Source organism: Python bivittatus, unplaced genomic scaffold (assembly GCF_059951505.1).
Source record: "Python bivittatus isolate LINGU-HERP-01145 unplaced genomic scaffold, Pbiv_v1 ctg000980_np1212, whole genome shotgun sequence".
Lineage (NCBI taxonomy): Eukaryota > Metazoa > Chordata > Lepidosauria > Squamata > Pythonidae > Python > Python bivittatus.
In genome coordinates this window covers 6,463,391-6,478,737 of record NW_028277125.1, presented here as the reverse complement: position 1 = coordinate 6,478,737, position 15,347 = coordinate 6,463,391, and the positions used below count along the sequence as shown (strand labels likewise).

Below are 15,347 nucleotides of genomic sequence, written 5' to 3'. Positions count from 1 at the left end.
ATAAAACCACAAATTCTGTATTAATAAAAAAGGTATTATGTAGAGTGTCAAACAGCCACAAAAACTGGAGAGCCAGTTTGGTGCAGTAGCTAAGATGCTGGCCTAGAAAGCAGGAGGCTGTGAGTTCTAGTCCCGCCTGAGGCATGAAAGCCGGCTGGGTGACTTTGGGCCAGTTCCTCTCTCTCAGCCCAACCCACCTCACAGGGTTGTTGTTGTGGGGAAAATAGGAGGAGGAAGGAAGATTAGGTATGTCCACCGCCTTGAGATATATATCAAAAAGGTGAGTTAAAAGAAGAAGGAGAAGAAGAAGAGGAAGAGAAAGACTCACAGAATTATTCAGATAAGAAATTAACTTTAAAACAATAGTAAAAACATTAGACAGATCCAGATTTAGAACAGGCCCTATGAAATCAGGAAGACAAGCAGGTCAGGATCAATTTAGATCACAATGATTTCAATTGCACTATTCTAGGTTTATCTAGGTTTAGAGCCAAGCCCTTTAATTCTATCACAATTCTATAATGCTACTGCTTGACATAAAAATATTGATCTTACACATTTTAAGTAAATAAAACAGGAAGAATTTTACTTATTCCAAAAAGAACCTGTTTAATGGATTATCTGCTACCCCACCCAAGATTCACTCAAATTGTTAACAGCAGAAGACATACTACGGTATGATTGCATAACATCTCTACAGAGAATTAGTGAGCCACAATATGAACCACAATATATTCAATTAACTCAATTTTCTGGGTTCGCATAACACACTGTACCATAGTCTAACCCCATGGACTAGGTTCCCACAAGACACCAGATTAAAATAGGGCTGACTCCATTACAACTTAAGTGTCTTGTGAAAACACAGGCTGTATACGTAGGAGGCTCTTTCTCCGAGTTTATTAGGAGTCTGCAGTGAAGGTTAAGCTCCAGTCTACCTCACTGTGTAGATGAAATTTAGCAAAGGGAGGTTCAGCCATTTTTTCCCAGGAACTTTAGGAACTGGAGTCCCACATGTATCAGCCAGTTTATTCTGCATCTAAACTGATTTGTGACTTAATCATTTTCCCTAGGGTTTAACTGCATCCTTTTTTTTTTTTAAAGATGACATGGGAATCCCAAGACAACCATCTTCTCAAAGAACTAGGGCTTAGGTATGTTTAATGTAGATCAGTTACTCTTTAATACCCTCTAATCACCTCCTTTATTTCGGGGCCATAGCAGAGACTTCCCTAATTCTGCAATGAATGGAGAAATGAGGATTACAACTTTACTGTAGCAACTACAAATATAAATCTTGAAGGCAGGTTAACAAGACTGAGGTAGCACTTTCAGGTATTTGCACACACTGTCTTAAGCAAGCCTTACTTATTTCTTCATTACATAAAGCAGACGGAAGAAAATTTAGGCAGCGCCATGGCAGACCGGCAAAGCGAATGGCTATGTTGGGGCAGCTACACTGAACCTCCAAGATCAGAAGCAGTATACCTCTAAATACTATTCGCTAATTATTATTTGTTTGTGGGATGACCTCCCAAGAGTTCCTGCCCATCCCACACATTCTGACAGGGAGGACATAGTCCAGGTCCCTTCTCTGAAACCATGTCACCTTGTGAGAGACAAGAGATCTCACCTTGCCCTTTGGAACAATCTCCCACCCAATATCTAGTTGCCCCCCACCCTGCAGGCCTTTAGAAAGGCTTGGGTCAGGATAAGCAGAGCTCCCATTTTGTAGGAATAGCCAATTTTAGTTATGATCACCATTTAATTGTTTCTTTTGTTTAACTGGCATCTATTGTTCTTCTTTCGCATTTTTGTTTAAATGATTTTGTATGCTGCCCAAAGTCATGGGGTTTTGAGTTGAACAGCCATATAAATGTTCTAAATAAATAAATCTCAATTCTGGGGGACCACAAGAAGAGGGCTAAGATCTTGTTTATGCAACACTAGTAGATGTGTTGCTGATCAGTATAAGAAATGGAACTACTTGGATATTTGTCCTGCTTCAGCAAGACTACTTTAATTGATAGGGAGGTTGGACTAACAGCCTCGTGACTGAAATGAGATTTCTATTGGAGAATTCCTAGCTCATAAATCCACATTACTTCTCAAGCAATACTTATTTCAACTTAGAAGAATTAGATGGAAGAACTTATTTCTCCCTTGCCTCTGGCCATTTCATTTCCTGAAATGTCCTTTCTAAGAAGGCACCTGGAGAGTTACCAAAAACCTGGATAGCAAGATTTTCTTCAAATCGTGAAGATGAGAAAGGGGGGAAAGGAACATTTTGCACCTCCACCCTATTTTTAGTTTCTTTTTCCTGCTGCTCCTGAAGGTAAGATTTGATTCCTTTGGCTGTGCAACTGGAAGTAAACTAGGAACCAAGAGAAACAGGCACTACCACTGAGAGAGGGTGATAGGAAAAGGACTTTCAGAATGAGAGGACAAGTCTCAAAACTATAAAATATTCCACTGGACAAGCCCAAAAGCAAAATATATCATTTATCTAGAGATGCTGTAGAATTAGAAACATGGCTTATCCTTATTATACAACTTCTGGTCAAAATGGAGCACTTCAAGTAACTGCCATCCTGTTTCTACACAGAAAACTACACATAGATTTTTGCACATGAAGAACACAAGCTTAGTCTGTCAATGAAGATATGTACTGATTCTATAAACTTTTTGCACTGACACACAGAGATGTGTATCTTATCACTACTGAGGACAGTGTAGCCAGCGTAGCATAGTGGTTAACATGTTGGATTTGGACCCTGGTTCAAGTCCAGACGTTGAATCACAAAGTTCCCTGGATGACTGTGGGCCAGGCACTCTCCCACACTGTTGTTGTTATAGGGTAAAGTTACACATCGTGCCTTGATTCTCAGAGAAAGTATACAATATAAATGCAATAAATAATGACATGGTAAAGTGGGTACATGTAATTTCTCAAATATTAAATTAGCATCTGTGACCACTGGGTGAAAGGGAGCTACTGTGGCAAGATGAACAGGGTCATGTCCTTGGACAATGAAAGGCCTTGGGCTAAAATCCAGCTGGGTCACAAACTCACTGAGCAGCCCTGGAGAAGCCACACTCCCACAGCATCAGCTCCTGAGCTGCATAATGAAAACAGCAATACTTAATATTTACGCAGCACATTTTTTGCACATTTCATCTAAACAAAAATGTTAAAAGAAATGAAACAGAGTTACCACTATTATTCTCACATTTCAGAACAGGGACTGATGCTGGTTTATCAAGTAATTTACTTGCACCCTCCGTTTCTCCTGTTATGGAATTCCAGGCTGCACACGCAGGGGTTCCCAGATGTCCCCCTCCTGAGCACTAATCAGCTGCATCATGAGATACTGGGAGAGGTGAGATTTTCAACGAGGACCTTCATGGACTACTGCTTAGTCTTGTAATGAATGCATTTGTAAATGCCAATGGCAGAAACACAATCCACTGAAGATACTTGGAGGAACCATGAATTCATCAGGCAGCAGACAGGACTATTCAAAAAGAGAGCACAATACTTTGCCTGCAAGGGGAAGTAATTCCCAAAGGATAGGGACAACTACTTTAACGCATGGCCTGAGGAATACAATGGAGGCATCTTGTAGATGATAACTTCTAGAAATTCAACATTCAGAAGAAGCTACAACCACCCTCTAACATGGTTTTCAAAACATATTTGCTAGGACTTTACTGACTGCTGGACACGGATGAAAAGCAGGTAACTGTTTTTATGTAGTACAACTCCTTCCATCCCCATTGAGGGCTTGTTCCTAAATGCCTTTATCCTGTAGCTTAGGAATTTCAAATATTTCCCCAGCCCTTCTTTTGAGGCACACACCCATGGCTCCAGAGTTATAAAGGAGAACCACTGTATTCCCTCCGCACAGCCAATCTTACTAGAGGAAAACTCAACTATAACACTTTGCTCTTTCTTTTATGGGTCCAATACAATCTTATCAAAAGGGTCAAATACACTCTTATCAAAATGAGTGTACATTCTGCCCATCACCAGGAGTAGCCCAGAAAAAGGGTTGGCTAGGACAAAATGTGCACCATAAGTTACCAACTTTCCCCGGAATCCAGGTTCCCTGAAAGGCCAAACCAGGAAATGTACGAGAGGTTCAAAATGTCCTCCTTCCCCCATTCTTTTAAGGAGAGTTGGAGTTGCTCCACGCAGCAAATTCCCTTTAATCCCCGTCCAATCCCACCTCGATGGCAGTCAAGCAGGCTACAAAGAAAATACAGTTAACTGCATGAACCACATCCCACCGTCTATAGATACAGACACCTGTCAAAGCCAAGTCTGGCATTCCAAGGGAACACAAACTGCAGCGAAGCCTGGAAAAATCAGGTTATGATGCCGCTGAGCCTCCTTCCCTCGCCCAGAACAGGCGAACATATGTTGGAGGCAGAAGAGACAAGGAACCGCCACCTCCCCCCGCAAAAGAATTGAGAGACCCACCAAATAAAAGAATCCAGACGCGGGACAATCAGGAAAGACGCCAAGGCTTATTTTTCCTTCACACCTTTACAAAGGGAGGGGTTTTTTCCTAAGAGCCTCTCTGGGGAAAGGGCTGGGGGGAGACCGAAGGCAGCCGGAAAAGGGACGGGCAGGGCTGTTTTGGGGAGGGGGCAGCCTCCCATACAGAAATAATAGCCCGAAGCCAGCTCTTACCTTTCCCTCCTCTTCCAAAGGCCCCCAACCCGGCCATCCCGCCGAGCAGAAAGGCGAGACAGACTCCGGCTCGACCCCTCCCGCAGAGAGCACGTGGGACCGAGGGACCCCAGACCCTCCCTTCCTTTCCCCCTGCGCGGGGACGCCTCTCCCCTTGTGTCCAGCGCCGGCCGGCCAGGCAGCCAGCCGGAAAAGCAGGCCAGATCCGCCTGATCCAAGGACACGTGTCCCAGCCGGGCGGCCCAGAGGGGAAGAAGGCAGGCGATCGCCAGGCCCACGCGGCGGCGCCTGCCGCAAGAGCAGCCGCGGCGCGGGGGAAAAAGCCAGGAGGCGGCCGAGCCCCCCCCCCCCCAGCGCCGCTGCCGCGGACCGTACCGATTTCAGCCGAAAGCACGTGGGGCCGGCCGGATCGCGGAGGCGGACGCCGAGCCCAGGACCGGCGCGGTGGCGGCAGCAGCAGCCAGCGAGCGAGCGGGCGGGCGAGCGAGGGGAGGGAGGAGGAGGAGCCGAGCCAAGGCCAGCCCCGCCACGGCCTCGGGCAAGGCAAGGAGCGGAGGCAGGAAGGAAGAGGAAGGAGAACACGTGGGGCCGGCGGGCCTCGGGCCTAGCGAGCAGAGAAAGCCAGCCCGGCACGGGCGCCGGCTCCGAGAAAGGGACCGGCCGCAGAGCGGGTGTTTCGGGCCCGTTTGCGCCCGGGGGAAGGCCGCTGCCACGTGCGCGCGCGCCGGGGCGGAGAGGCAGCTCTCGGCCGAGCCGGGAGCGCGGGGAGGCACGCGGGGGTCCGCTCAAGGGGGATCCTCTCCTCTCGCCGCAGCGGGTTCTCCCCCCTCGCCGCCGAGCCCACGTGGGGGCAAGAGCTCTCCGAGCGCCTCGGGAGCCCCGAACTGGTAAAAGGTTTCAGGATACGCTTTGCACGTAGGAAGATCTCCGCTCCCCACCCCCGCACACGTGTGACAAACGCCTACACCAGGATTCCTCAATCTCAGCGACTTTAAGATGGGTGGACTTCAATTCCCAGAATTCCCCGGCCAGCATGGCTGGCCAGGGAATTCTGGGAGTTGAAGTCCATCCATCTTAAAGTTGCTGAGATTGAGGAACCCTGATCTACACTATCCTACCCCATAGGATGCCATCGTTCCAAAGCCACCGGAGAACAATCACTGTGCTATCTGGGGAAGATGGAAGCTGTGCTCTTAGCACCACATCTGGAGGGCCCCAAGTTGGGAGCACTCAGAACGATTCACAGCCCTCATTTTTCCTCCCTTCCGGATGAAGAGGGAACTGGGGGAGCAAGTACGTCAGTAGCCGCAGATATTCTATGGCTTTCCGACCTGAGAAAAACTGAATATTAAGCTCGGACAATAAGCTCAGAATTCCATAAACACAATAGGGGAGGGGAGGACTTCAGACATACAAGCAAGCACTACAAATGCAAACCAAGAAGGTACACAATAAAAAAAAAAATGGCAACGTTGACAAGGGGTTACAGGAATTGTTGTCAGGAGGGTGCCAGATGAGGCAACACTAGCATAAGTTGCGTAAGTTGACTTGTGCTAGGCAAAGTATCTTTTTGAGTGACATTTAGTTTACACATACAAAGAAAATAAGTGGGCTGTCAGACTTACAAAGGGCAATAGAGCGAGAGGGAAAACAAATGCCTCTTTGGATGTTCATCTTTACAGAATGGATTATTTTCTAATACCTGTGCATCACTAATTCAGATTTAATTGCAGAGGAAAAAACCTCCCAGCGTACAAGAAACTTGCTCAACCTGGCAAACGATCAGGAGTCTGGTAGTACCTTTTCCGACTAACGCTTTTATTAAAAGGCATAAGTCTTTATGGGACGTAAAACTGGACCAATGTGGCGATGGCAAGGTGTTTAGGAGCTACATGAAGGTTAAAGGTGGTTTTACAGACTGCAGAAAAGAGGACAGATTCCAGATTAAAGTACCAGAAGGTGAAGCAGGGGATCCAAGATCACAACTCAACCTGTAACATGGAGAAGGGTTTGCAAGAGGTAAACATACCTATAGAATCTCACTGTTTAAATAACTGTGTTGGGGCTTATTTTCAAAATAATCTTCCAAAGCTAAATGGGAAGATGAAGGAGATGTTACTTTATATCTCTCCATTTAGCTCTGGAAGATTATTCTGAAAATAAGCTCCAACAATTTTTTAAACAATGAGATTCTATAGGTATGTTTACTTCTTGCAAACCCTTCTCCATATTACAAGCTGAGGTGTGAACTTGGACTTGGGTGATCTTCTGGGTATAGCCAATTAATTTTCTTGGAAACAACATGAAGATGTTTTATCATGGCCACCAGTCCAGTCATTTGGTCTGACTCAACTTAGCTTTTTGAGATCAGTGAAGTTCAGGAAGAGAACAAGAGAGCTGATCTTGCCAACAGAATGGAAGTTTTCCATTTAGGTGAAAACACTCTACCAGAAAACATTTACAGGCTTAGAAAAACAAAAAAAACCCCCAGTATAATCGATGAAATAAAACCAACCCTTTCTCTATATGAAATTCAAATTTTAAGTCAAGATGATATATTCCAGCCACTAAAAAAAAAAAAAAAGCAAAATCTTAAAACTGCTATAAATTCAGAGATTCATTAGATGTGGTTATGACAACTAATTTGTCTCATAAACACTGGCTGCTTATACTCAGTTTTATAGAGTATAAAGTCCACATCCTACAAATATTACCAGTCCTGTAATGACTGAATGAAGGTTCCGGCTCTCCACATTTGTGCAAGAACATGGCAAATGCATCCTAGATAGTGTGTGCCTTAGATTCTGGGTCCTACAGATAAGGAGGGAGGGGAAAGGAACAAGATCATACAGGAAAGGAATAGGTGGGAAAAGAGGGTTTTGTCTAAGAATATGATGTGTTATAAGCAGCTAGTTTTACTTCAAACATCTTTAAACATCATAGTAATGAACTATCATTACACAGATTGTAGTTTTGCTGCTCAAAGGCAAGAGAACTCATACATTCTTTGTGTTTACATGGCCTTGGTATTTGAAGATATATTAGACACTACAGCTATGACCAAATTGATGACAAGTCAAAACAGTTTCCTTGCTGAACTAGTATGGGACTCTGGGTTCAAGAGCAAGGCTCAGGGTTTCAGGTATAATGGTTCAGGGAACAGGATTTTATGCCTTGAACAAGCCATAATTCAAGAGTTGGAGGGACTTCACCCCCAAGGATGTTCACAGGGAAAACCAAGCTGTAGAACTGGATGACCTGTATATAGATTCATTAATCATTTCTATAGTACTTCATCAGTGCAAAATTATTTCCAATTCTTGCTCAATTGGGTTGTACACAAGAGTGGGACTTTGGACCTATCCCTAAGTGTAAGGAGAAAGCCAAGAGAAGACACTCTAGAATAGGCTTTGATTTGTATTATATTTTGTTATTGCCCGAGTTGGTATAGCAAACAACCATGGTAGGCTGTTTAATGTGCACGACCATGTAAACCTTATAAACATTCACACTGGAAGATACTTAATGAATTTTCAAAGCCTTAGTAATTGAACTAAGAGCTTACAGCCAGCATAGAAAGAACAAAATGTTTCTGAAATAAAACTCTCAGTATTCACACAAATTAAGGTTCAGCAGTTTTCCCAAAAGAATGGATACGAGAACAGATCTTGATCTCAGTAATATCCCATTGCTGAGAGCATATTTGCTTGCGAAGCGCAGTCCTCAAGAATGCTGAACAAAGAAATAGCACAGAAAATACATGTACAGTTAATTAAGAAAACTTGCCATAGATAACTAGCCAAACCAGGTTTGATTATGTGCCTCAAATTCTGTGATTTCTGGCTTGCAGGGAGCAGAGATCTCAGCATTTCTCACACATGTAAAGGTCAAACAAAAAAATTCACTTGAAGGGAGGGAAGAGTTAATACATTTCGTAAGAGTTCTGAAGCCAACAAACCCTCAATCTGCATTAAATAAAACGGGGTGGGTGCCTTGACCAGTAGCAGTGAATTCAGTGTTGTCTATACGGAGAATTCGTGGCTGCCAAGAAGTCTGAGAGTTCAATAGTCCAGAAAGCCAAAGGGCGAGAGAAAGAGAGGAGGCCGAGTCAGGCCTCAAGAGCCGGCCTTCCCCAACCTCTTATCCTCCGGATGTCTTCGACTGAACCAGCCGGTGCCCTTATGGGCCATGCCGGCTGGGGCTGATGGGAACTGTAATTCAGCACAACGGCTGCGTTCACACGACACAGCTTAACATTATTCCCAGGACACCCTCAGCCCCCCAACCCAACTCTAGGTCAGCCCTAGGCAAGCCAAGCACGTTTGGAGAAGGGGCCCGCGGGGCCTTCGGCCTGCTGGGCTGGGGGGGGGCGGGAGGTGGGAGCTCGGCCATCCAGCGGGCGGTCAGTGCGGGGAGGCGGAATCAGGAGGGAGACAAAATGGAGCGGGCCGAGGCGAGAGCCGGCCTGGTAGGCCGGGGGGCGAATTCCACGCGGCCGGGCCCGGATAGGGCCTCCGGCCTGGGCTCCCACGTGGTGCTGAGGCGAGGCCTTGCGGGAGGGAGGGAGCAATGGCGGCCGAAGCCCGGGCAGGGCGCGACGCGGTGCGGGAGAGCAGAAGAGCCCGGCGGAGGGGGCGGGGCCTGCCTGGTCCCCGCCCCCGCCGCGGCCTATTCGCGCGACCCTCCGGCGCCCCCTCCGCCCCGCGCGGTTACCTTCAGTCGCCTTCAGTCCGGGGAGCGAGGCCCAACGCAGCCGTAGCGAAGCCCAGCACGACCATTTCCGGAGCCGCTCCGAGGGGAGGGGCGGGGCCGGGAGGGGAGGGCCGGTCACGGGGCGAGGGCCAGAAGAGGGGGAAGGGGCGGGGCTCGCCTGAAGCCTCGCTCGGGAGGGGAAGACGGCCCTCATCACGTGACCCACGCCATGCTTTACTGCACGGCCTCGGGGAGAGAAGAAAGGGCGCCCGGGCGGGTCAGCTGACCGCTCAGCGATCCGGCTCGGCGCCTCGGCCATGTGATCTCCCACGAAGAGGACGGCGCCTGCGTCACGTGGCGCCGGCGGCTTCCGCCTCCTTTTCCCAGGCGCTTCGAGCGTTGCCGGCGGAGTGACACGTGTGTGCGTGTGAACCGTTCCCATCCTAGGCCCTTCTGGGCGGATCGCACTTCCCCAAGTTCCCAGCCGGTGTGAGAGCTGCCGGGAGGCACTGGAGCGGGAAAGCTGGGTTGAGTCTCCGTCAGGCGGAAGGAAGAGGGGCGAACGAGCCGCCGCTTCTCCCACCCTAAAGCCCTCAATCCAGACACGGAGCAGCAGCTTCGTTAGGGCGTCGCCTTTGAGTTCATTAAGACTAACCCCGCCCCCTCCCAGGAAACAGCCTTTTTTTAACAATCTTGTGCTCTTCAGAGGAGTCTTCCTGGAAGGACAACCTAATCAGGACCGCAGCCTAAAATGCAAATCCTGTGCCCTGCGTGCCTCCTTAAACTGACTTCCCAATGGACCTCTTTTCTGGGTTCCCATAATACAGCGTTTCTCAACCTTGGCCTCTTTTAAGATATGGGGGATTCTGGGAGTTGAAGTGAGCATATCTTAAAGCAGCCAAGGTTGAGAACCGCTGCCGTAGTGCACTGAACTCCATGTTAACTGAATTAACTGGGTTTGCATAACTCACTAAGCCACAATCGGCTGACCAAGTTTAATGTGTGAATGCATCTCCATGTAGTTTAGTTCAGCATGTGTAGATACGGGCATATTTTTGGGCTTTTAACTTTCCATACACAACCCAGAGTGATTGCTATGAGATGAGCAGATGTAGAAATCGTTTAAATCAATCAAGAAAAAGTACAGTTTTTGCTTCCTACTGATATTTCTTTGATGGTTGACCCTAAAAGGCAGAAGCTCCCCACCACTTTGATACCTTCATTGTCAATTCTAAGGCTGGTTGTTCTACCTGTTCTCATCAGTTTGGTCTTCTTTATATTTCATTTTAGTCCCATTTCTTTACTGTGCTCTTTGACTTTTAGTACTAGGCTTGTGGATCCTCTGCATTTTCAGCTATCAGGATAGTGTCATCAGCATAATGCAGGTTAGTGATGTTTCTTCCTCCAATTTTAAAACCACGCTCATCTTCTTCCAATCCAGCTTCCCTTAATATATATTCTGCATATAGGTTGAATAAATAAGGGGAGAGTACACAGTCTTGTTGCACTCCTTTGCCAACTGGGAGCTAGTCTGTTTCACCATCTTGTCTGTATTGCAGCTTCCTGACCTGTATATAAGTGTCTCATGAGGACAGTGAGATGTTCTGGGATTCCCATTTTTCTGACCACATTCCACAGCTTGACGTGATCAACACAAAGGTTTTTCTATAATTGATGAAGCACATCCTGGCTTTTTTTGGGATGGGTGGGTGTTCTTTGGCTTTCTTAATTATCCAGCGTGCATTGGCAATAATGTCTTGTGTTCCTTGGCCTTTTCTAAAGCCAGCTGGAACATCTGGCATCTCTTTTTCCATGTAGGGCTCTAATCTGCATTGGATGATCCTAAACATTATTTTGCTAGCATGTGAAATTAAGGATATTGTACAATAGTTTACACACTCTGTTAAGCCGCCTTTTTTTGGTATTGGAATATAGATTGATCTCTTCCAATTGGTTGGCCACTGTGTTCTTCTCCAGATTTGCTGGCATATCTTGGTTAGAACTTCAACTGATTTTTCTTCCTTTGGTTGCCATATTTCAAGGGGTATTCATCTGTTCCTGTAGCTTTCCGACTTGGTAATGACTAAAGTGTTGATTTAATTCATCTTCTAAGACTAGAGGCTTTGTAAGTACGGAGTATCTTCTAAGGTACCTTGGACGTTGACATCTCTACTGTATAGCATTTCACTATACTCCTTCCATCTTCCTTTGATGTCCTTTGAATTGGTTATTCTCTGTCCATTGGCGTCCTTTAGCATATCAATTTGAGGTTTGAAAGACTTTCCTTGATTTTCCATGTTTGTTTCCATCTTCAATGTCTTCCCATATGTTGTAATATTGCTTCTTGTCTCTTCTAACAGCTTTCTGAAACTCTTTGTTAAGTTCCTGTCTGAGATTTTTGTCTTTTTTTGTCTTTGGCTTCTCTTCTCTCTTCTTGGCAATTTCCCACAACTTGTTCTGACATCCAGATTGCTTAATTCTTTTTCTTCATTTTTGGCAGTCTTTTTTCACATTCATCCTTAACGACTTCTTTAAGTTCATTCCATAATTCCTCTGGTTCTCTATCAATGAGGTTCGTAAGTTCAAAGTGATTTCTGATGTTTTCCTTGAAAATGGTGAGTATATGTTCAAGATCATATTGTGGAAACTGACTGGCTTTCTTCTTTAGCTTAACTTGGAGCTTGTACAAGCAGTTTGCAATCTATTCCACAGTCAGCACCTGGCCATGTCTTTGATGCTATAACTGAGCTCCTCTACCTCCTTTTAGCAATAATATAGTCAATTTGATTTCTATATACTTCATCTGCTGATGTCCATGTACAGAGGCATTGTGTTGATTGTTTGAAGACAATGTAAGCTATGAAGAAATTATTGGCAGAAATTGATAAGTCGGTCTCCTGCTCCATTCTGGTTTCCTAAGCCATACAATCCAACTACATTTTCCTTTTTCAGGTTCCAGCTTTGGCATTCCAAGAAGAATTGAAGAGAAATCAAATCCTACGACAATATTTGAATGAACTAAAGATTAAGACTGTTAGAAGTAAAAGGAAGGAATGTAAAGTTGGTTTATTTGATCAAGGTTAAAATAAAGCTTTTTTTTTTTTTTGACAAATTTCTGGCAACCCTTTACGGACATTTTGCTGACACAAGAATTTAAAAGTTGATGTTTTATGGATTTGCTTATAGATAAGGGATGGGATATGGGAACAAGAGATATTTGTTTGTAACCTTATAGGGGGTGAAGAGTCACTAAATTTGTCTATACTTGTCGTAATGAAGGTTGGAAGTTACTTCTTTGTGTATTTCTTTTCTTTGTATCATATTCTTTTCTCTTCTTTTTTCTTGCATTTTTTATTCTTACTATCCTTTTTTATTTTAATTTATATTGGTTGATGACTATTTAGTTTACTACTATTTAGTTTGTATTATTGATTAGTACTGTAATCAAAATCCTTAATAAAAATATTTTTAAAAATTGTAAATAAGGGTCAAATCACAAAACAAGTATATGGAGGAGTGAATGGGTTGGGAGGAAAGGGAGATTGAGAAAGTCTGATAGAGCTAATAAAAAAAGAGAAGTGAATTTAAAGAACAAAATGCAGTGAATCATATGGTACATGGACCCTGTAGAAACACGAATAGTTTGCAAAATTAGAAAATATGTACAGATATAGTGAATAGTGTTGGTGTAATCCAGATTTAGATTTATTTCCTTCTCTTTTCCTTTTTTTCATGCCTTTACTTTCTTGGACATCTTATTTCATACTCTTTCTCTGCTCTGTGTAACACGGCTTATCCTGAAAGGGAATAGAAGTATGAGAGGTCTGCATGAACGCGTGTTCAAAACGTGCTATGCCCAAAGACACAGAAAGTGGGCGGCCCAGCTCTTTATGCAATGCCTTATTCTAGCTGCCCCGAAGTGGTTCTCGATCATTGCAATTAAAATGGTCCAGTTTGGGTTGTTTTCACTTCTGCTGAATCACTCTGCAACCTGCAATCAGATTTAGCAGCTGAGGTACTCACAGAGCAAGGGGTGTTCCACATGCTGTTGCTCATTTCACCGACAAGGGAAATGTTGGCGCATTTTCACTGGCACTATGTACACTCCTAGATTCTTGGCAGCCTTTGCTTTGTACCACACCTTTCCCAAATGAGCAGAGGTTTGTGAATCAGCCGAACCGTTTGGAGAGAAGGGGAAAAGATCCTTTTCCCGCTGCCTTCCATTCCTTAGCTGACACGATGTATTGACTAGCCCTGACTCAGCAATCAAATCAGCTAAACGTCCCAGGGTTCTTCCCCGCCATCAGCATCCCATTTCTTCCACAAAGCAGAGCCTTGAGCTGACAAGAAAGCACCCTCCTCCATCCTGTCAGATCAACAAGCCCAACCCTTCTCCATCCCTGCTCTTGCAGGACTGGCAAGTGAGCCTAGCTCCTTACATTAGCGGGGGTCTAGGTCAGTGTTTCTCAACCTTGACAACTTGAAGATGTCTGGACTTCAACTCCCAGAATTCCCCAGCCAGCATGGCTAGCTGGGGAATTCTGGGAGTTGAAGTCCAGACATCTTCAAGCTGCCAGGGTTGAGAAACACTGGTCTAGGTTTTCCAAGACACATGGGAAACTTTGATTCCTTGGACCTCTTGCCACCCATTTGCTCTTCAAACTCTCTTTACAACTAGGCAGTCTCTGGCCTTACTTCATGCCAGCAATTTGTCCGTTTCTTAGAAATGCTTGATGCTATGCCAGCACCACCAAAGGATGTTTTGGCGGTGGGGCAGAAAGAGAGGAGTTTCTCAGCTATGAAAATAAATGCGTTAGCCAGGCTGTTTGTGCAGTACAGTCCTTTTCGTGGCGTGTCCAACTCCAGTCTATCCTGAGCTCATTGGAACTTAATCCCAGTGAAAGGGACTAAGATTGGGATCTGGAACCAGGAAGAATCAATGGTTTATTGAGGCTGAGTTCACACATCGTCCTAAGCCCTGTTTGCTGATCTAGAACCAAGCGGCCAAATAAGCACGCCTCACTTAGCGTGATTGGCAAAAGACAAATCTTAAATGCTACTACCTGCCAAGTTTTCTTCTTACTGTATCCCATGGCAGTGTCATTTCCCCGCTCTGTTAAGAGTATATAAAAGTTCAAGACAAATTCCATTTTCTCTCACAACTCATGGGGAAAGCAAATGGTAGTTGTCCTACTACCCTGCCTGTCCTATCAGTACTTTATATAAAGGGCTTCTCTGTTCCTCTCCTTTCCTAGCCAGCTGGCTCCAACATAACCGTACATAAATGGAGACAGGTTCTTCTTAAAGGGACAAGGTAAACCCAGTTCAGAAGCTTGTATCGGCTGCTGCATCTTATATAAAGGGGCTGTAGGGCAGGCTCTCTTAAAGCAGAGGGATCCCTCCTTTATTTGGGAAAAATAAGTTGAGCAAAGAATTCCAAATCATAATAGCTGTTGGCAGATTTCTCTGGATTTGCTGAATAGAGAGGAGGATGAAAAAAACGTATTTATTTACCATGTTTTATGCCACCTAGCTCAATGTGACTGCTGGTGGTTTACATAAATTTAAAAACAACAGAATTCCTACAGACGGCCACCATGCAACCACTGTCATAAAACCGCCAAACCCCCAAACCAAACAGTTTTGACCACTAATAGGAAAGGTGCAAGACAAGGGCTACCTCCAAGGACGACTTCAACCTCCTCCTGAATTTGCAATATCCCTCCGCACATGAGCACATGGACTGGGCAAGTTCCGACTGGAAGAGACAGTCCCTAAGGAACCCTGGAGCCAAACCGGGCCCTTGCAGGTCAGCAGCAGCCCTCTGAATTGCATCCAGGAACCCAGGGGCAACCAAGGCAGAAAATGAAAAGTTGATGAAGTAGTTGTGTGGCCACTCGCACCAGCTAGCAGCCTAGCCATCATTTTTTGTATCAGCTTCCAAAGGCAGCCTTGTGTA

The 15,347-nt window shown here is 45.3% G+C and overlaps 1 protein-coding gene across 14 annotated transcripts in view; it reads right to left on the bottom strand.

The window, feature by feature from the left end:
• Positions 1 to 9,563, bottom strand: part of EIF4G1 (eukaryotic translation initiation factor 4 gamma 1) — an 88,369-nt gene extending 78,806 nt beyond the window's left edge. For 10 of the 14 annotated variants that reach the window (XM_088132376.1, XM_088132382.1, XM_088132383.1 and 7 more), the window contains exon 1: positions 9,410 to 9,563. The gene's annotated coding sequence lies outside the window, so the exon portion shown is untranslated. Of the gene's footprint in view, positions 1 to 4,696; positions 4,721 to 5,071; positions 5,216 to 9,409 lie in introns of those variants that run through there. The other 4 variants (XM_088132377.1, XM_088132380.1, XM_088132378.1 and 1 more) reach the window with 3 other exon arrangements.
• Between the last annotated feature and the right edge of the window lie 5,784 nt (positions 9,564 to 15,347).